Source organism: Hippocampus zosterae, chromosome 8 (genome assembly GCF_025434085.1).
Source record: "Hippocampus zosterae strain Florida chromosome 8, ASM2543408v3, whole genome shotgun sequence".
Taxonomy (NCBI): Eukaryota; Metazoa; Chordata; class Actinopteri; order Syngnathiformes; family Syngnathidae; genus Hippocampus; species Hippocampus zosterae.
In genome coordinates, this window is record NC_067458.1 from 12,809,086 (window position 1) to 12,832,112 (window position 23,027).

At 44.8% G+C, this 23,027-nt stretch overlaps 2 protein-coding genes across 5 annotated transcripts in view; one reads left to right on the forward strand and one right to left on the reverse strand.

The window, feature by feature from the left end:
• Positions 1 to 8,640, reverse strand: part of atp13a3 (ATPase 13A3) — a 32,681-nt gene extending 24,041 nt beyond the window's left edge. For all 4 annotated transcript variants that reach the window (XR_007963761.1, XR_007963760.1, XM_052074482.1 and 1 more), the window contains exons 1-2: positions 8,393 to 8,640; positions 562 to 644 (exon numbers count right to left, since the gene is read on the reverse strand). The gene's annotated coding sequence lies outside the window, so the exon portion shown is untranslated. The remainder of the gene's footprint in view (positions 1 to 561; positions 645 to 8,392) is intronic.
• Positions 1 to 15,229, forward strand: part of LOC127606352 (uncharacterized) — a 674,358-nt gene extending 659,129 nt beyond the window's left edge. The window contains exon 2 of the mRNA XM_052074643.1: positions 15,083 to 15,229. The gene's annotated coding sequence lies outside the window, so the exon portion shown is untranslated. The remainder of the gene's footprint in view (positions 1 to 15,082) is intronic.
• The last annotated feature ends 7,798 nt before the right edge of the window (positions 15,230 to 23,027 follow it).

Below are 23,027 nucleotides of genomic sequence, written 5' to 3' on the forward strand. Positions count from 1 at the left end.
CAATCATCTAAGAGTGAGATTGCTTTGGTTTAGCTGCATTTATTTTCACATTTTAGAGCTGCTCACAAATTATTTTCAAAATCGAATAAACTTTTGATTATTTTTTTAATCATTCATGAATCAGATTAAAACATACATACCATTTTCATTTTGAACCCTTTATTCAACAAAAACAGAACACTTTAAATTAAAAGTCCAGAGCATCCACAGACATATGATTCAGTTACTGCTTTGGTAAATTGCAGGAAAGGGGGACACAACACTTCACACAGGCTGCTGTCTAGATGCTGCAAAGTATGAGCTGTTGGTGACTTTTTTTGTGATTGGCGAGGAAAGGTATTGATCGGTATATTGCGATCACATATCTTTTCACAGATATCGGCCCATCATCATCATTCACTAATTGATAACAGCGCCATTATTAAAAAGGTTCCCTGAATTTACAAAAGGATATCCATGGAGAGGAAGGCAAACTGACAACAGCAGACAGGGAACCCCCCTCCCCCTACACACACCCCAGAAAACATTCTAAAACCATGTTTCCAAGAAGAATGTACCAACCTTCCTGCTTTGACCTTGAGAACCCAGGACAAACTGCCCCAGGTCCTGCAGTTAGCTTGCTCTTCCAACACCAACCTGGAACCCTAGGGGAACGGAAATAGTCACAAAAACTTAATGTTAACACATCATCCTGCTCCCTGAATGTATCTACCAATTGTCTGGTAGGCTACTGATTTGTGGCTCACGGATATCAATACATTAGCCAATGCCTGTGGTGTGTGTGCTTGACTCTATAGCCAGCTGTTAATCTGTGAGCACACGTAAACAAATCACAGATTATGCCAGACAGCTACATAAAGTGCTGGCAAAGTACATTAACTACCTCCTCAAATTCCCTTTTTTCCCCCACAGTTTCATATTTAAAATAATCGAACAGATGTAAATATCAAAGATAGCCCAGGTAAACATAAAATCGGAGGCGAATACATGTGTGAAATAGTAACTGACCTTTTGGTTCAGCCACGCTGAGCAGAAAGAACTGAAGTCTAGCGTTTTCTGTAACTGCAAATGAGTTTTACATCTCTGTGGAGAGATTTTGGCCCCGACTTGTTTTAATTCAGCAATACTTAACTCAGTATTTTTGAACGTGCTTGGCCATTTTAAGGTCAAGACACGCTGTTTGAATCAGATTCAACTCTGGACTAGGCCACTTTAAAAACTTTTTTTTAAGCATTTAGAAGTCGACTTTCGAGTGCGTTTCGGATTACCGGTACTGTCCTGCTGCAGAAACTAAAAAGAAAATGAGAGAGAATAGGAACTGTCCAAATTCAAATTATGCCCAACGGCATGTATCTAGACAAAATTCAAGGTGCGCACTCCCCATTTGCCGAGTTGAAACAGAGTATGGCAAGGTAAATATTTGCACCACTGGCAGAGGGCAAATTTGTCTGTTAAAATTGCTCTGAGGGAACCAATGACAAAAGCCTTGGCGATGAAGCAGAAACATACAGGTACGTCTCTGACAATCCGTCAGTCAAGCAGACCCCTCATCAAAGTCACAACAGCTTTCACTGATTTTGGAACTCTGCACACATGATGACCCGCATTATTAGGTGCCCCATCCATTTTGGAGAAAATGTAATACTTTTAAGTGTGTCTTATGGTCCTGAAAATACGGTACTCTAATTTGAAGGTGTTTTGTCACATGCAACAGCCAAACCTTGGCAAAAAGAAACCAATTGGCTCAAACTAACTTTTGAGGCATGTCTTTTGTAGGATCAGGAGAGCAAGCTGAAACAAGAAGGCACTTGGTATGAGATATTTTGGCAGGCAGAAAATATTTTAATTCCCTGAGAATTTGGAGTATTTTGTTCCTTTAAAACACTGGTGTCAAACTCAAGGCCTGGGGACCAGATCGAGCCCACCACATTATTTTATGTGGCCCGCAAAAGCAAATTAAACATGTCAACTTCCAAGACGCTTGCGAAAATCAAGACCAAAAATTTTTAAATTCTCATATGTAATCAATAAGAGACATATTGCAAGCATTTTCTTGGAACCAACCCCGTTATTGACTTTTTAAAATTTGGTTTCAGTCATAATTGCCCTCCAAGGGAAATGGGAATTAATATGTGGCCCATGACAAAAATGAGTTTGACACCCCTGCTTTAATACATAGACGTTTTCATAGTTGGAAGTATATAAGCTACCAGGATCTGTTTGGGGCTTTTGTTTACATTCACAGTATGTCACCCCAGTGGAATGACAAACAGAGCACATGTAAGGGACAATCATGGACCTTTAGCTTTATCGCAGCACTCAATTGATTATAGTAATGAGTGTTGTTTTTGGTACCCATTTTAGAGTTAATCTCAAAAACAGACACACAAGGTTTCTACCCAATAGCAATCACTTTCTGCTCTTCTACGAATTATTATGCATTACACAAAGATTAAGAGGCAACAATGGAATCGATGTTCATTACTCTAAAATAAGCCATGAACCAAAACATTTTCTTTGGCAGTTGTGGCTTTATTCCTGCGAACATACCCGCTCAAGTTCAATGATGTCCAAAAACTTGACACTTACAGCAAAATAAATGAACGAAAGTGCCACTGTATTTAACAACAGACTATGTTGTTAAGTTTATTTCATCCTCAGAGCTGACAGTGTGGATCATTTTACACTCAAGATTCCATCACTGCAGCTCAGAACATGAGACACCTGCGTGGTAAGAGAAATGATGAAAAAAAAAGCATAAATCGCAAGGTGAGGGAGACAAACACACGTGCACGCGGATGAAGTTGCAGAGGGGACACACATGCACAAGTACAGTGCACTTACATGAGCATACACTCACTGAACTCATTGTTTCCCCTTCTGTTTATGGTTCATGTCATCAGTTCAATGGAGTGCAGATAAATATTTTTGCTACCAAAAGTCCTTTTTTGGTGTTGTTTCATAAAGGGAAAGTATTTAGATGTTTGAGGTGTCACGATGGCAAAAAAAGTGGTGCAATACTTGAAATTATGCTTGCTTCTTTCTTCGGAAACTGGAAATCTAATGATATCTCGCCATTGTCTCATGCTGATTGTGAGGAAAATGGAAAAAGAAACAAATGTTTAAGCTGTTATTTCTGTTATTTTGACTTCAAAATGGCGCCGCGAGAGTGGCTGCCTTTCCAGCAGCTCCTATATTTTGTTGTTCTACTTCTTACTTTCATAACTTTGCTGCTGTGAATTGTGAATTTCTCCATTGTGAGACTAATAATGGTTTTCTTTTTCTTCTTCTTCTATTGTTTTGACGTTTTGAACATTCCCAATATATAATACCAAACCTTTAACATTGCATTTCTGGAAATACTTCATCATGAACAACACACAGTGTAGCTTCCTTGACGTGTGAGTGAGTTGGGGGGAGGGGGGGTGGGGGTTTGTCATTGGGAGAAGTGGGTGGGGTGAAGTGAGACTACATTGAAATCTTAGTAGCTTCATGCCTGAAAACCCTTGAAACAAACTTTATTCCACTTTCTGACCTTTAAAGTGAATACAAGGCAGCTTGTGTCAGCACACTTTTATCAGGGGGATAAATCATAGCAGACTTGTCTGTATTCTCCAGGCTTGCCACTATGATAGCTCAAATTTTGTAAGCAATATTAGCTAAGTACAAAAAAAATGTTTCTTTGTACAAGCGCTCAGGATTAGTCAGTGTATATTTTACACATAGTGACCTGTACCTTTCTGGCCTGTTCTGAAGGAGAGACATGAAGGAAGTGGGTAACAATGAGCCATGACCTAATGACAAAACCCATAATTCATGGAAGTATTCAGAGGAAAATGCATTTTGTTATCATCGTGTTCGCTCTCAATGTGCTTTCTTTATCACTTCCCCTCTTGTTCTTTGGCCATAATAGCAAAGCTGTGCTCCACTCAACAGCCAATCGTGTCGTTTATCACAAAAGGCCTTAACAAAAATCCATGACCACATACGCTTCGTTTCCCCCTGATGGACTAAACAAGTTGTCCCTTGCCACCCCTGAGCAGTTATCACCTACTAAAAATATTGACAGTTTGCTTTGTTTTTTTAATTTCCTGTATCCACTCTTGCTACTGGAAGTGTCTAAGGTGTCCCATTTTGGGATCGTTAAATGTTATCTTATTCTTGAGCCTCAGATGTAGTTTATATGTCTTCCTCTATGCCTAACTAGATTAATAGTCTATGCCACATGTTTCGAAATTTTTGACAATCACTTTGTGGTTCAATTTAACACTTAACTCACACTAGCAGTCGTGATTCAAGAAACATTTTGACTTGAGCGTGACTTGTGAACGGAAGAAGTCCCAAGATGCGGTCGGTCGGAGGCAAGATCTCAGAAAATACAACTACCCTGCAGAATTTAAATTTAAGTCAAACCACATGTCCTTGGATTACCAGTACTTCTTTTACAACAAAGAAAGCAGAGGCTTGGTACTCAAATATTTCAACACATATCATGCTGACATTTAGGAAAATTATGCTTCTATCTTTGTCGAAGTCCACAATTAGCACGTCAAGGCAGGTGAACAATCACAGGGGAGAGGTCGAAACTCTGTCACAAAAGGGGGATGAATAATTCAGAAACGGCGGTTGAACAACAAAAGAAAAGACGAGTTGAGAACACCCGTCGCGCCCAGGCGACATTGGCCATCCGCAAAGTCTGCAACATGTTAATTCGATGTAGACCAGACAGAAAAAGCGCCAACGTACTGGTGGTTCAAAGTTTACAAACAGGCAACCAATCACTACCGAGGGGCCGAACCGGGGGTGCGGTATGCAAATATCGGGGGCAGTGTTTTCCTTGTATGTTACAATAAAAGTCTGAATTGGCGGGAAGGGAGCTCGAGTGTGTGATATCGGGGCAACTACCGTCGTTCGCTCTCAGAGATCCGCTCCCGCCGATATTGAAGACAATTTTCCTGTGTGCCGAGTCATGTCTTTAACTTTGTCCGAGAAAATCTCTGACACGTCGTCATATCATCAAAGAAAAACCAAATCTGTAAATTTGTGTTCATGTATTTCTTGAATGAGAAAATGTTCAGTATGTAAAAATACAGTACATGAAGTAGGCTATTCATGTGACACCATGACAACACAGACACAGAGGTAGGTAACATGTTCGTGTAAAACCGACAAGCACTTGTTAGAATGTACAGATACCATAGTAACACAAGTTGAAATGCACTGTGTGCTGTTTGCAGATTACCGTATTTTCACGACTATTCGACGCATCGTACTAATGGCCGCAGTCTCATTAATGCGTGACATTTCTGTATTTTACACATACACAGGACGCATCGTACGAATAGCCGCAGTTTTACAGTGGTAAAACATACGCCAGCTTAAACATACGGCATGCATGCGCGCACTCTAACACGTTAGCTTGAAGCATACGGTAGCATGCCAAGACATACAGATAAGATAAAAACACGTTTTTAAAAAGGCAACGAAAGCAGAACTGAGTTCGGGTGTATTTTATTTAGCCATCATACAATGTTCTCACGTTTTCGATCAATCATCACCCAGAAATCCATCAAAGTCCTCATCCTCTGTATCAGAAGCAGAGGACTGCACATCTCAGTTGTCATTGAATGCATCACATGCTAGTGTGAGTTGCTACGCATTGCCGAGCGGAAAGAAGGAGTAGCAACAGCAAAGTCAACATTTCTCTCGTGTGAAGCTTTCCCACATTTGAAAGTAAAGAACATAGCGAAACATGGTGGCAGTGCGTGTGTGTGTAGAAAGAATTGAACAATTGTGCATGTACCGTAATCCATCAAAAACGCCGCGTTCCCTCTCGTTGTTGCGTATTGTGGCGTAACTCGCCCAGCGCTGCCTCTCACTCTTTGTAAAGTTGTGTTTGCCATCGATCATTGTTCCCATGCTGTTCGCAACTTTACTTTGTACGCCCGGTTGATGCCAATGTCCAGCGGTTGGAGTTCTTTAGTCAAGCCTCCGGGAATAACGGCAAGCTCAGAGTTCATGTGCTTGACTTGATTTTTCACCGCTGCTGTGAGATGGTCACGCATGCCAAAAGCATAACCGGTGGCTTTAAGTTTTAACTGAGCTTCGTAGGCATGTCTCTTTGTCGAATTTATTTTCAGGGGTTCTTAGAAACCAAAACCGGAGTTGTTTTGCAACAATGCACATTGCCACACGCTATACAAGTGTTGGTACTGGCTTGAGGCGTCCACGTACACGCCCACCCTTCACCATTGGCGGACTAGCTTGTCTGTCCTCTCTCTCCCTCTCTCTCTCTCTCCCTCTCCATATATGTATATATACACGCCCACCCTTCCCTGATTGGCCGACTTCTTTCACAGTCACTTCCGCCTTTTCTCTATATAAACGGCGTGTCGGCTGTCAGTCAGATTTTGGAACTCAGCGCATATAAAGGACGCTCCGCACCATAAGGCGTCCTGTCCATTTTGGAGAAAATGTAAGACTTTTAATGGCGCCTTATAGTCGTGAAAATACGGTAGATATCATGTTAAGATCAGGAAGGGACGGAGCCGCCTCTTCCTGCTCAGGAAACTGAGGTTCAAGGGTCACTCCTTAAGACCTTCTATAACTCAGTGGTGGCTTCGGCCATCCATTATGGCATGGTCTGCTGGTCAGGCAGCATCTCGGCCCGGGACAGAAAGAGACTGAGGCGACTGGTCAGAAGGGCCAGTTCTGTCCTGGGCTGCTCCCTGGACACTCTGGAGGAGGTGGGCAACAGGAGGATACTAGCTAAGCTAAAAGCTATGATGGACAGTCCCCCCCACCACCTCCAGCCCGCCCTGAGAGCACTGGGTAGCTCCTTCAGCCAGAGACTGTTACACCCGCGCTGCAAGAAGAGATATCGCTGCTCGTTCCTACCGACTGCCGTCAGGCTGCTGAATAAACATGCATGAAAACCTGTAACCATTGTAAACTGCAAAATGTGGGACAAATAAAGGTTATCTTATCTTTAAGATGTGGAAAGTTGGAGATAGAAACTAATATTTGTGAAATGCAAGAGCGTTAATATTATCTTAGCACAGCTTGCTACCTGCAAATGTAGGGACACGTCTACTGTGAATACATTGGTAAACAGAGATCAAGTGGGCGTGTTTTGACCTTGTACAGTGTGATATTGCATGATTTGTTCAGTCCCAACATTACTTTAAAAACGCAATTGTATTTTAGTTTGTGTTTTCCTCCGTATAAAAAGTCAACTTATGCCCAACTTGTCTCATATTTATTTATTGTACAGTACTTGCATTGGTGTGCCTTTCTGTATTTTGCTTTTCATTATTTCAATCAAATCATTCTGTATTTTACACCCTGCTGGCATTCACGAGGAAAGAAATATACACTTCACAAACTCCAAACACCTCAAACCATCTCCAGTACAACAAATACATTCACAAATAAACTGATTACTAAAGTACGTGATATATTCTCCTGACCACATTGGTCATGAAGGAATGTTCTATTTGCGCAATTCAAGATGAGTTTTCATGGCAAGTCACGCTGTTTGGAATGTCACAATAATTTTGACGCAGAAGCCCTCAGATTTTCGGCCCGTATAAGCTTATTTGTGGATTTTCAACAGAAATGTCAGTCGGTCATCAGTCGGTCAGCAAAATCGGTCCATGAGTAGTAAACGAAACAAAAGGGAAGGCATTATCCGATTTTCAAACCACTTGGTGCATCATAGACAGGTTGAATTGGACATTACACCCACGCTCAGCATTACCGTTTCAAAAATAATCGCCAACTTCATTTTTAAAGCAATTTCAGAACAATCAGTACAACCTTTGCGGGGTTTTAAATCAAACAGATTTTGATATTTTATTGATATTGTGACAGAAAAAATATGAGCAATTACACTCCAAGGTTGAGGATATGATAAACACTTGAGCTCGATGGATGATATGTTTTATACACCCCCGTAAGAGAAATTGAATTTGTAAACATAGAATCTTGAATTTGCTTTGATGATAGCAGAGACTTCAATTTGGTTCACCGTAACGTTGTCACGGTGAAAACATTCCAAATACCAATAAAGAAACCACAAACAAGCATTGGCAGAACTTGAAACAGAACGAGCTTTTAACAGGGAGGTTTAACAGGGAATTCTGTGAGGCGTTCGTGAGCTAGCTGGCTAACGTTGGCGAAGTCAGACCGTTGACACAAAACCGCCGACCAAGTCACGACCTATACTATCATACTATCCATACGCTTCTTGTAGCATTTCAGCAGCCGCCCACAACTGTCTTGCCTTCATGGTGGAGCTCTAACTGGCGGCAGCTAGCTTTCAGCGTTTGGTTAACGGCAAATAACGACCGCCACACGTGTTAAGAATGACAGCAAGATGGCTCACACTCACCCAGAACCGCCGGGACACGCTGAAGATCACCTTCGAGTCATCGTGAGGCAATAGCAGCTGTTATCTTGGGGGCAACGTCGCTGAACAGAAGATGCGACTCTGTGGCAGAAAAATGTGGTGTGGACCCGACAACGCGAGTAGAGAGGCGGTGCTGTGTTGACGGCTGGGCTCGGCGAGACTCTACTTTTGCGCCTAGTCGACTGGCCTGAACCGGCTGTGTGCGTCTTTGACCGGACGTGACGTCTGTTACGTCACTGGACAAACTTGTGCAACCTGCCTCCGAATTTGCATCGCATGAAAATGCTCCTTATTATTTATTGTTTGGTGAATTCTACAGACTATTTCACACTTGTAACAGATTCCCCCTCCTTCTTCCTTTCATATTTCTTGACTGATTGAAACCAGTCCAACATCAAATGAGCCACGTTCCCCAAATGCTACACGTCCCACTCCTCTCATTTACCGGAAACCTCTAAATAAAAGTTCCTACATCATGATATTTTTACATAATGCTCTCCGCCCACATTTCTTTGCCGATTAAAACAATTCGGTTAAAAAATATAGCCCACATTCAAACAATTCCCACATAGCCTAAATTTCACACGTTTCACTGTCACATTCCGCAAATCCTCTCCCTCCCAAAACATTGGTGTGATATAAGAGAATGTTTGTCCTTCAATTTTTTTCGACATTGAAATAATTTCAACCTAAATATTTTTAAACTTCCCAGAAACATTTTCACACATTCATATATATGAGGAGGTGGGCAACAGAAGGATGCTAACTAAGCTAAAAGCTATGATGGCCAGTCCCTCCCACCCCCTCCAGCCCGTCCTGACAGCACTTGGTAGCTCCTTCAGCCAGAGACTGTTACACCCGCGCTGCAAGAAGGAGAGATACCGACGCTCGTTCCTACCGACTGCTGTCAGGCTGATGAATAAAAAATAACAATAATAATAATAATAATAATAATAATTAAATGGTGTGAAGGAGAATTGTAAATAGTACTGCGATTTATCCATTTGTGTTCATATTGTATTTAATTGAAAGATGTTTGTTGTTTTTTTTTTCCTCTTTCTCCTTTCTTCTTTCTACATACATTCTTGCTGCTGGAGGCTGTAAATTTCCCCAGTGTGGGACGAATAAAGGATATCCTTATATATATATAAAAAAAAAAAATCCTCATCTCACCCCTCGGGTGGTGTCCGTCCCTCATTCAGCTCGGGTCCTCTACCAGAGGCCAGGAAGCTTGAGGGTTCTGCGCAGTATCCTTGCTGTTCCCAGCACTGCACATTTCTGGACTGAGATGTCCGATGTTGTTCCCGGGATCTGTTGCAACCACTCATCTAGTTTGGGGGTCACTGCCCCGAGTGCTCCGACCACCACAGGCACGACTGTCACCTTTACCTTCCAGGCTCTCTCCAGCTCCTCTCTGAGCCCTTGGTATTTCTCGAGTTTCTCATGTTCCTTCTTCCTGATGTTTCCATCACTTGGGACCGCTACATCCACTACAACGGCTTTCCTCTGCCCTTTATCTATGATCACGATATCTGGTTGGTTCGCCATTACCATCTTGTCAGTCTGGATCTGGAAGTCCCACAGGATCTTCGCTCTGTCATTCTCCTATATATATATATATATATATATATATATATATATATATATATGAGATACGTTACCCACCATGGAAAAGACGGTTGGAGGCTAAGATCAAGGCGGCCCGGAAAGATGTGAGTCAATTGACGGAGGCCCAGAGAGGTGTGATGAAAAGGCCGATACCCGAGAGGTACATCCAGATGACCATATCTGAAGCACTCGAAACTGCCAAACAAAGGCTCCAAGCCTTGTCCAGTCGCCCAAAGCGGTACACGAAAGAGAATGAGGCCAGACGAATAAACAGGCTGTTCGCAACACAACCTGCGAAAGTGTACGCTCAGTGGCAGGGTCCTAACAACAGAGCTGACCCACCAAGACTGGAAACTGAAAGGTACTGGAAAGGCATATGGGAGAAGGAGGTTGCACATAACAGCAGTGCACAATGGCTGGTGACCCTGAGAGAGGAACACAGCAACCTCCCTGAACAGAACCCGGTTACCATAACAGTGGCAGACATACAGGAAAGAGTCTCAGATATGAAGAACTGGACAGCACCAGGCCCGGACATGGTCCACACTTACTGGCTAAAGAAACTCACAGCACTCCATGAGCGCCTAGCAGTACAAATGAACCAGCTGCTGAGGGATGGGACCCACCCAGAATGGCTAACCGAAGGGCGAACGATCCTGATCATGAAGGATCCCTCGAAGGGTGCAGCCCCATCCAACTATCGGCCAATAACCTGTCTCTCCACAACATGGAAGCTCATGTCAGGCATCATTGCGGCTAAGATAAGTGGACACATGGATCAATACATGAACGAAGCACAGAAGGGCATTGGTAGAGATACCAGAGGACCCAAACATCAGCTCCTGGTTGACAGAACAGTCGCACAAGACTGCAGGTCCCGACGTACCAACCTGTGCACAGCTTGGATTGATTACAAGAAAGCCTATGACTCGATGCCACATACATGGATCACTGAATGCTTGGAGTTGTATAAGGTGAACAGGACCCTAAGAGCCTTCGTTGCGAACTCGATGAGGATGTGGAAAACCACACTTGAAGCCAATGGCAAGCCACTTACCCAAGTGTCCATCAAATGTGGCATATACCAAGGTGATGCACTCTCCCCACTGCTGTTCTGCATAGGACTGAACCCCCTAAGCCAAGTAATCACCAAGACAGGCTATGGATACCGCCTCAGAAATGGAGCTACAATCAGTCACCTCCTCTACATGGATGACATAAAGCTGTATGCTAAGAGCGAAAGGGACATAGATTCCCTGATCCACACAACCAGGATCTACAGCAGCGACATCGGGATGTCATTCGGGCTTGAGAAATGTAGTCGGATGGTGACTAAGAGAGGAAGGGTAGTCCGCACTGAAGGGGTCTCACTCCCTGAAGGAACAATAGCAGACATTGAGGACAGCTACAAGTACCTTGGTATACCACAAGCCAATGGCAACCTCGAACTGGCAACAAGGAAAGCAGCTACGGCCAAATACCTCCAGCGAGTGAGGCAAGTCCTAAGAAGCCAGCTCAATGGCAAGAATAAGACCCGGGCAATAAACAGCTATGCCCTGCCAGTGATCAGATACCCTGCAGGAATAATAAGGTGGCCAAAGGAAGAGATTCAGACCACGGATGTTAAGACCCGAAAGCTCCTAACCATGCATGGAGGGTTCCATCCCAAATCCAGCACCCTGAGACTGTACGCAAGCCGAAAGGATGGAGGCCGGGGACTAGTGAGTGTGAGAGCCACTGTCCAAGATGAAACATCCAAGCTCCATGAATACATCAAGGAGAAGGCTCCAACGGATGACGTACTCAGAGAATGTCTCAGACAATGGGGAACAGAAGATGAGGCGCTGGAAGAGGGACCATCATGGGAGGACAAGCCCCTACACGGGATGTACCACCGGACCATAACTGAAGTGGCTGATCTCAAGAAGTCCTATCAGTGGCTAGAGAGCGCTGGCCTGAAGGACAGCACAGAGGCACTCATCCTGGCTGCTCAGGAGCAGGCCTTGAGCACCAGAGCCATCGAGGCCCAGATATACCACACCAGACAAGACCCAAGGTGTAGGTTGTGCAAAGAGGCACCTGAGACGATCCAACACATAACTGCAGGGTGTAAGATGCTGGCAGGGAAAGCCTACATGGAACGCCATAACCAGGTGGCTGGCATAGTCTACCGAAACATCTGTGCGGAGTATGGGCTGGAAACCCCAAGGTCAAAATGGGAAACACCTCCGAAGGTGGTGGAGAATGACAGAGCGAAGATCCTGTGGGACTTCCAGATCCAGACTGACAAGATGGTAATGGCGAACCAACCAGATATCGTGATCATAGATAAAGGGCAGAGGACAGCCGTTGTAGTGGATGTAGCGGTCCCAAGTGATGGAAACATCAGGAAGAAGGAACATGAGAAACTCGAGAAATACCAAGGGCTCAGAGAGGAGCTGGAGAGAACCTGGAAGGTAAAGGTGACAGTCGTGCCTGTGGTGGTCGGAGCACTCAGGGCAGTGACCCCCAAACTAGATGAGTGGTTGCAACAGATCCCTGGAACAACATCGGACATCTCAGTCCAGAAATGTGCAGTGCTGGGAACAGCAAGGATACTGCGCAGAACCCTCAAGCTTCCTGGCCTCTGGTAGAGGACCCGAGCTGAATGAGGGACGGACACCACCCGAGGGGTGAGATGAGGATTTTTTTTAAATATATATATATATATATATATATATATATATATATATATATATATATATATATATATATATATATATATATATATATATATATGAGAATGAGGCCAGACGAATAAACAGGCTGTTCGCAACACAACCTGCGAAAGTGTACGCTCAGTGGCAGGGTCCTAACAACAGAGCTGACCCACCAAGACTGGAAACTGAAAGGTACTGGAAAGGCATATGGGAGAAGGAGGTTGCACATAACAGCAGTGCACAATGGCTGGTGACCATGAGAGAGGAGCACAGCAACCTCCCTGAACAGAACCCAGTTACCATAACAGTGGCAGACATACAGGAAAGAGTCTCAGATATGAAGAACTGGACAGCACCAGGCCCGGACATGGTCCACACCTACTGGCTAAAGAAACTCACAGCACTCCATGAGCGCCTAGCAGTACAAATGAACCAGCTGCTGAGGGATGGGACTCACCCAGAATGGCTAACCGAAGGGCGAACGATCCTGATCATGAAGGATCCCTCGAAGGGTGCAGCCCCATCCAACTATCGGCCAATAACCTGTCTCTCCACAACATGGAAGCTCATGTCAGGCATCATTGCGGCTAAGATAAGTGGACACATGGATCAATACATGAGCGAAGCACAGAAGGGCATTGGTAGAGATACTAGAGGAGCCAAACATCAACTCCTGGTTGACAGAACAGTCGCACAAGACTGCAGGTCCCGACGTACCAACCTGTGCACAGCTTGGATTGATTACAAGAAAGCCTATGACTCGATGCCACATACATGGATCACTGAATGCTTGGAGTTGTATAAGGTGAACAGGACCCTAAGAGCCTTCGTTGCGAACTCGATGAGGATGTGGAAAACCACACTTGAAGCCAATGGCAAGCCACTTACCCAAGTGTCCATCAAATGTGGCATATACCAAGGTGATGCACTCTCCCCACTGCTGTTCTGCATAGGACTGAACCCCCTAAGCCAAGTAATCACCAAGACAGGCTATGGATACCGCCTCAGAAATGGAGCTACAATCAGTCACCTCCTCTACATGGATGACATAAAGCTGTATGCTAAGAGCGAAAGGGACATAGATTCCCTGATCCACACAACCAGGATCTACAGCAGCGACATCGGGATGTCATTCGGGCTTGAGAAATGTAGTCGAATGGTGACTCAGAGAGGAAAGGTAGTCCGCACTGAAGGGGTCTCACTCCCTGAAGGAACAATAGCAGACATTGAGGACAGCTACAAGTACCTTGGTATACCACAAGCCAATGGCAACCTCGAACTGGCAACAAGGAAAGCGGCTACGGCCAAATACCTCCAGCGAGTGAGGCAAGTCCTAAGAAGCCAGCTCAATGGCAAGAATAAGACCCGGGCAATAAACAGCTATGCCCTGCCAGTGATCAGATACCCTGCAGGAATAATAAGGTGGCCAAAGGAAGAGATTCAGACCACGGACATTAAGACCCGAAAACTCCTAACCATGCATGGAGGGTTCCATCCCAAATCCAGCACCCTGAGACTGTACGCAAGCCGAAAGGAAGGAGGCCGAGGACTAGTGAGTGTGAGAGCAACTGTCCAGGATGAAACATCCAAGCTCCATGAATACATCAAGGAGAAGGCTCCAACGAATGACGTACTCAGAGAATGTCTCAGACAATGGGGAACAGAAGATGAGGCGCTGGAGGAGGGACCATCATGGGAGGACAAGCCCCTACACGGGATGTACCACCGGACCATAACTGAAGTGGCTGATCTCAAGAAGTCCTATCAGTGGCTAGAGAGGGCTGGCCTGAAGGACAGCACAGAGGCACTCATCCTGGCTGCTCAGGAACAGGCCATGAGCACCAGAGCCATCGAGGCCCAGATATACCACACCAGACAAGACCCAAGGTGTAGGTTGTGCAAAGAGGCACCTGAGACGATCCAACACATAACTGCAGGGTGTAAGATGCTGGCAGGGAAAGCCTACATGGAACGCCATAACCAGGTGGCTGGCATAGTCTACCGAAACATCTGTGCGGAGTATGGACTGGAAACCCCAAGGTCAAAATGGGAAACACCTCCGAAGGTGGTGGAGAATGACAGAGCGAAGATCCTGTGGGACTTCCAGATCCAGACTGACAAGATGGTAATGGCGAACCAACCAGATATCGTGATCATAGATAAAGGGCAGAGGAAAGCCGTTGTAGTGGATGTAGCGGTCCCAAGTGATGGAAACATCAGGAAGAAGGAACATGAGAAACTCCAGAAATACCAAGGGCTCAGAGAGGAGCTGGAGAGAGCCTGGAAGGTAAAGGTGACAGTCGTGCCTGTGGTGGTCGGAGCACTCGGGGCAGTGACCCCCAAACTAGATGAGTGGTTGCAACAGATCCCGGGAACAACATCGGACATCTCAGTCCAGAAATGTGCAGTGCTGGGAACAGCAAGGATACTGCGCAGAACCCTCAAGCTTCCTGGCCTCTGGTAGAAGACCCGAGCTGAATGAGGGACGGACACCACCCGAGGGGTGAGATGAGGATTTTTTTTTTTTTATAGCGCGTATATTAGCGCGTTTTTATTGGCATTAATTTAAATGGATTTTAACGGGATTACATTTTTTCTCGCCAGATTAACGCGGCACACGTCACAAGCGGATGTTACGTTGCTCTATAAATACACCAGAACAAAACAACAAGCGCGCTGGCTGCAGAAGTCCAGGCCCATGTCTGTTTTGCCAGCCACGGCAGCACGAGACACCGAAAACGGATACTTAAAGAGTTTATGAATGGAATGTTTACTTTTAAAAAGTTGCCCGATTGCTCCACTGACAAGACCAAAGTCATCTGTTCTTCTCTCTCTGTATGATACAGGTATACGATGTATGCCACTGACACGATTGTTACTTGTTTGGAACCATTTTGTGTGGAAGGTTACAGTGTTCTGCGTCCATATAAAAAGAGTGGGTGGAGCTTCTCTGTGTTTCTCTGACAGTGGTAGCGACCTAGTGAAAAGAAAACGTCTCCAGTTTTGTCATCGAACCAAGTGTAGTCATTCAAAATGAGGTCTACACAAAAACTGCAGAGAGACTTCCGCACAAGAAGGACCAACACAATCAACATAGCCTGACTGTTTTAGGGGGAGTGACGCCCCCACCCCTTTCATAATGGTTTGCCCCAGCAGCACAGGGGAAGTGCGTGCGCTTTTTTTTGTACGGCGGGCAGTTTTGAATACAGCGGTACATAAAGAACACCGGTGTCCAATGTGTCGTTATTCTTCAACAAACATACAGAAACAGACTGCTGTGATCAAACTAAACTTGAGAAAAACGAAGTATGCAACCATGGTTTAAATCTACTATAGGCTGAGTACTAGTTTACCTTAGATGTGCACTTTATAATGTTATATTGCTCTGTTTTGATTTGATAAAAAAAAGCTGTTAAAGCAGCTGTTGTGTGACAAAATATTGTTTTCACTGTTGTTGATGGACAGTAATATTGTGTGAGAGATTATGTGTGAATAACTGCTCCAAGTGAAAAATGTTCATGTAAAATAGAAAATCGAAATTATTATTTCAGTAAATATTTGCCTTTGGCACATAGAAAACTGATTCATGATTCCATGTTGATGAGAGCATTAAAATGGAGGAAAAATAGGACAAAAAATGTAAAAGGAAATTCAGAAACGATAAAAAATGTGTTAGTAATCACGATTATTTTTTTTGTCCATTTGAGTTAATTATAACAGTTGCATTTTTAATTAGATTAAATATTTTAATCGTTTGACAGCTCCATAGGCGGCCCGGTAGTCCGGTGGTTAGCACGTCGGCTTCACAGTGCAGAGGTACCGGGTTCGATTCCAGCTCCGGCCTCCCTGTGTGGAGTTTATATATATATATATATATATATATACATACACACACACACACACACACACGCACACACAATACAAATTGCTCCAACATCAACATATTACATTTCTCAAATACATCTGTTGTGACTGGTTCTTCCTTTATCAGTTGCTATGCGGTTGCTATTCAGTTGCTGTAATCATGTTATGGGTTGGGTTTTTATTCTGTCATAGAGGCTGAATGTCTTCACTGAGTATATAAACTCTGATTACTCAATGACATATTGTCAATTCGTCAAGCTCTCTACCAGTCAGAGCAGTAGCTGTCTTCAGTGTCTTCTGTATCCTGTCCTGTTCTCTGGATTTACTTTGTATTTTCGTAGATAAACACTTTTACTTTTCAACTTCCGTGTCATGTCTGCTTATGGGTCCAAATTCCCCTCCTATTGTGACAATATCCCTGGCTAGACATACAGTACATTCATATGCCTCATTATTTGTACAGTAGAATATGCATCTATACAAGGTGGGAAAAGTACTCTGAAAATATTGTGAGCTAGTTCAAAAAATGATTGACCTTTAGTTTCCATTGTAGTCAGGAAACTACTCAGCATTTTTTGCATTTCTTGCTTCAAAACGTGCAGAACAGACCGCCCCGGCCCCCGGCTCAGACAATATGGCGTCGACCATGCCTTCGGCGAGTAAGGCGATCGCTGACGTACGGGACAAGAACAACACAACGGGCCTTTGCAAACTCTTGCTTGATGTCCTAATCCATGCCCTTATTTCCTTCTGCAAACAAGATTCCACCTTTTTATTTGATCTTCAAAGAGGCAAGAGGAGGCCCAGAGCTAGATATGCTAACTCAGCATTTATGATGACACTAGCTGGTTCGCCGCCCTCCGGGCGGCTCATCAGCTAGTTCCTGCGGAAGGCTGGTAAGGTGGGCCTTCGGCCCGCAAAAGTGTTGTTGCTTGGTTCAACTTTTTGCTCATCTTTATTGCTTATCGCGAAAATAAAGAGATGTTTAGCTCTACTAAATAACTAACAATTTCATTGCAATGCTTGTGGGTAGACAACATTTTTTCGCTAAGATGCCCGCGCGATCGTAGTGAGCCACTGCCTGAGCGGCGCAGTGGCGGCGCGCAGCGGCGCGGTGAAGTAGGTACGTTTTGAAAAGGGACAGACGGAAGGACAGACCACGTGCGGGACGACGCGCAATATATATATAGATTAGTTTGCCTCAACTGAATACAAACCCATAAAAAACTGGCCAAAGCACACGAAACACTGCAATAAACGGCTCACTCTGCAGTCGTTAAGAAGCTCGGTACAGGGATATTTCAATGATACATTAATCAGAATCAGAATCAGAATCATCTTTATTGGCCAAGTATGTAGAACACACAAGGAATTTGTCTCCGGTATAACACGCTGCACTAGTATCATCGTAAACAACAAAATCATTGAACCATTTTAGAGTAACCAGTAGTTTTGTAGTACCATTTTGTGGTGCAAGAAGAGTGACTACGTCAGTGACTGTTTAAGGAGTTAATGGCTAGAGGGAAGAAGCTGAGTGTCTACTGGATTTGGTGCGCATGGATCTGTAGCGTCTGCCTGAGGGGAGTGGCCTAAAAAGGTGGTGGGTAGAGTGCGGGGGATCCAGGAGGATTTTCCGTGCCCTTGTCTTGATTCTTGCAGTGTGCAAGTCCTCAAGAGTGGGTAGGGCGGTGCCAACGATTTTTTCTGCCGTCCTAACTGTCCGTTGAAGTCGGATTTTGTCCTTTTTTGTGGCGGCCACAAACCAAACCGTGATGGAAGAACACAGGATTGATTCGATGACTGCCGTGTAGAACTGTCGTAGCACCTCCTGTGGCAGGCCATGCTTCCTCAGCAGCCTCAGGAAGTACATCCGCTGCCGGGCCCTTTGCAGGATGGAGATGGTGTTGACTTCCCACTTCATGTCCTGGGAGACTGTGATTCCCAGGAACTTGAAGATCTCGACGGTTGACACAGGGCAGTTGGACAGTGTGAGGGGCAACTGAGGAGAAGAATGTTTCCTGAAGTCCACGATCATCTCAGTCTTGACCGTGTTCAGCCCGAGGTTGTCGGCTGCACCAGAGCTCCAGCTGCTCCACTTGTTGGCGGTACGCAAACTCGTCGCCGTCTTTGATGAGACCGATGACCGTGGTGTCGTCTGCGAACTTTATGAGTTTGACAGCTGGATCTGTTGAGGTGCAATGGTTTGTGTAGAGAGAGAAGAGCAGTGGCGAGAGGACACATCCCTGTGGGGCTCCAGTGCTGGTGGTGCGTATTGATGATGTTGTTGCTCCCAGTCCCACCTGTTGTGTCCGTCCCGTCAGGAAGCTGAGGATCCACTGGCAGATCGTAAGGGACACACCGAGGTGGAGTAGTTTGGGGGTGAGGAGTTCCGGGATGATGGTGTTGAACGCAGAGCTGAAATCCACAAACAGAATCCTTGCGTAGGTCCCTGTGCTGTCGAGGTGCTTGAGGATGTAGTGCAGACCTATGTTGACTGCGTCTTCCACAGACCTGTTTGCCCGGTAGGCAAACTGGAGAGGGTCCAGCAGGGATCCAGTGACGTTCTTTAGGTGGTTCAGCACAAGGCGTTCAAAGGACTTCATGACTACAGACGTCAGGGCGACAGGCCTATAGTCGCTCAGTTCCGATGTTGCCGATTTCTTGGGAACTGGGATGATGGTAGACTGTTTGAAGCAGGATGGGACCTCACACAGCTCCAGGGATCTGTTGAAGATTTGTGCAAAGACCGGAGCCAGCTGGTCAGCGCAGACTTTCAGGCAGGAGGGGGACACTTCTCCGGGCTCCGGAGCTTTCTTGATCTTTTGCTGCTTGAAGAGCCGTCTCACGTCCTGTTCGTGGATCTGTAGTGGAGAAAAAGAGGGTGGGGTTGGGTAGGTAGAGTGGTTTCTGGTAGAGGTGGGTGTGTGTGGGAAATGGGGGTCCATCCATCCATCCATCCATCATCTACCGCTTATCCGGGGCCGGGTCGCGGGGGCAACAGCTTTAGCAGGGAAGCCCAGACTTCCCTCTCCCTAGCTACTTCTTCCAGCTCTCCCCGGGGGATTCCGAGGCGTTCCCAAGCCAGCTGGGTGACGTAGTCTCTCCAGCGTGTCCTGGGTCTTCCTCGGGGTCTCCTCCCGGTGGGACATGCCCGGAACACCTCACCAGGGAGGCGCTCAGGAGGCATCCGAATCAGATGCCCAAGCCACCTCATCTGGCTCCTCTCGATGTGGAGGAGAAGCGGCTCGACTCTGAGCCCCTCCCGGATGACCGAGCTCCTCACCTTATCTCTAAGGGAGAGCCCGGACACCCTGCGGAGAAAACTCATTTCGGCCGCTTGTATCCGGGATCTCGTTCTTTCGGTCACGACCCATAGCTCGTGGCCATAGATGAGGGTTGGGACGTAGATCGACCGGTAAATTGAGAGCTTCGCCCTTTGGCTCAGCTCCTTCTTCACCACGACAGACCGATACAACGTCCGCATCACAGCAGACGCTGCACCGATCCGCCTGTCGATCTCTCGCTCCCCTCCGTGAGTCGTCACCTTACCGTGGTGGAGGGGTTTGTGTGTCCCAATGATCCTAGAAGCTAAGTTGTCTGGGGCTTTATGCCCCTGGCAGGGTCACCCATGGCAAACAGGTTCTAGGTGAGGGGCCAGACAAAGCACGGCTCAAAAGACCCCAATGACGACAAAAATAAATGGATCTAGGTTTTCCTTGCCCGGATGCGGGTCACCGGGGCCCCCCTCTGGAGCCAGGCCTGGAGGTGGGGCTCGTTGGCAGGCGCCTGGTGGCCGGGCTTACACCCATGGGGCCCGGCCGGGCACAGCCCGAAGAGGCAACGTGGGTACCCCTTCCCATGGGCTCACCACCCATGAGAGGGGCCAAAGGGGTCGGGTGCAATGTGAGCTGGGCGGCAGCCAAAGGCGGGGACCCTGGCGGTCCGATCCTCGGCTGCAGAAGCTAGCTCTTGGGACATGGAAATGGGGGTGTCCTTTTCAAATCGGCAGAAAAACATGTAAAGTTACAAATAAAAAGTATTGATGAAAAAGCAAATGTTGACATACAATTTAACATAAAGTAAAAATAAATCAATTTTCGAACAATACTGGATGGATAGTTCTCAACAAATATTTAATTAAAACATATCACAGACTGCATAGCACAATTGCCCAGATCATTTATTTGGCCAAATTGTGGTCTCTGCATAACTTTACACTCCTCCCACTGTTGCATCATTCTTCGTTTCTTCCCATGATCTTGGCCAATCAAAACACTTATAAGAATCCAAAAACACTTTCTGCCTAAATCAAATCTTTGACTGAGACCGTTTTGATGCTACAAACAAAATGTAAGAAAATATCAAAAATAGGGATCAGCTGTCCACAAGTGAAGCATCAGTTCTTTTTGATTCGTTTTCATCTGGTAAGAGTTCCATCCAACCATCATCTGAATCTTTTCCGCACAAGGGTCACGGGTGTGCCGCAGCCTATCCCACAGCCAAGGCTAGTTGTACGAAATTATCTTCTGACCTGCCTAAAATAATTTAATTAATCTTGGCTGTATCATTGTGGAGGTGATAATGGCTTTTCCTCATGGGAGCTCACATTTAACATCAATAAAATCCGAAATATTGTGATGATCGCTTTTGTTTTCAAAGATTGAAGTGGACATGAATAGAGCTGTACACATAAATTTGGGTGACTATTAGTCACCGTTTTCAGACAGTAGTTGACAACAGAGCCTGATAAAAACAAGTCAGGAAAAAATGACACAATGCTTAGACTGCTTCCCTCAATTATGTTGACAGTCTGATAAGAAGGAAAAAAAACAGGCCACGGCCGTAAAAATGGCTATCATTATGATGTCCTGAGTGTAGTTAAAAGAAAAAAACCCCCGCATTGAATCACTTTTTTTTCATGGGCGATGCATCCACCCACACCTAAGTTTGCGAAAAATCTGAATACATTTGACATTAATGCGCCAGAGCGATCCTCTTGAGGATAAGCGGATCAGAAAATGATGATATTAATACGGAAACCAGAAACTGCTTCATCACGTGTTCCATAAAGTTTATCTAATCATTGTATTGTTGCCATTGTATCATTTTATGCCCTCGGACACTGCTGGTCATGGCATGAGGTTTTGGAGCAGGCAGATGATGGAGAGGACTGTGGACCTCCGGGTCAACTATTCTGCTTCTTAGCCACACCCTTTTCACTCTTGCCCTGATTTACAGTCTTGATAGCCTCAACACATTATTCACTAGGAATGAAACAAATTACACCATGACATCACAGAATGATTTATTTGATAACTCCTTTGATAGGTAGGATGCACATGAATTATTTTTTCCCTCTACAATTCCTATGAAGCAGAAGTTAGGCTAAGAGTTCCATTTTGCCATGCAACTGTCAAAATTATAATTATGTTTACACTTCATTTTCCCAAATTCCAGTCTGGGTGTGAACCTGCTTATCCTATGTTATTTTAATCAAATAAGTGATCATATTTTACCCAGAAGTTGTTTGTTCAAGGAACCTGTGCAACAACCCCACCCCCAGGCAAGAAACAAGACTCAAGAAAGAAATAATTCAAGTTGCCACCATTGAAAAATGTAAACCCCATTTGAACTGTGTTTTAAATGTAATGTTGACTTGCTTTCATTTGTTCTCTTAGTCCTCATCAAACTCAGCTCACTGCTCAGGGGTAAAATGATTTTCCAATCACCAACTTCTCCTGTTGTGGGAAAAAAGTGACACGCACCAGTTTGTTAAATTGTGCTGACAAATAAGAAGTAAAAATTTAAAAAAAAGGAAGTCAGAGCATTAAAACTGGAGTGAGGAATTATGGCCGAAATGGCCCCTGATAAGCAAACTTCCCCACCCCTGCTTAGGACAACTTCAAGAAAATGGATGGATGGTTATTATTTCAATGTTGTTGTAAAATGTGGTTTAAAAAATTACAGTATACTAGCTTTTTTGAGTTTTATAGCTACAAAAAAAGTTGAATGACCCTTTCTCATGAAGCTGGATATGGAAGTGTTGAAAAATTCTTTGGGAACGAAGGAGTAGTTCATCATTGGATTTCATCTTCTTGAAGGTGGTCAGGTCCACAACGTGCCTGACGATGTCATCAGCCAGGGACAAGTCCAGGTACTCACATGACAGATTCTGGATGGGCGGACAAAGTGGACAACCATGAACAATTTTGCCCCAAGGTGAGTATCGATAATGAAATCTAGCTGAAATACCGGTAATTAAAATTAACATTAAGATTAAACACTGAAAAAATTGTTTCATTCACAAAATAAAATGAGAGTGGCTTTACCAAAATGAAAACTAACAAACTATATTTTATATTTATAAAACTAACCATTTTAGTCTTTGTCAATTATTTTCATACATTAATTTTCTGGGGTAATATTCAAGTATTTCAGTATGACAG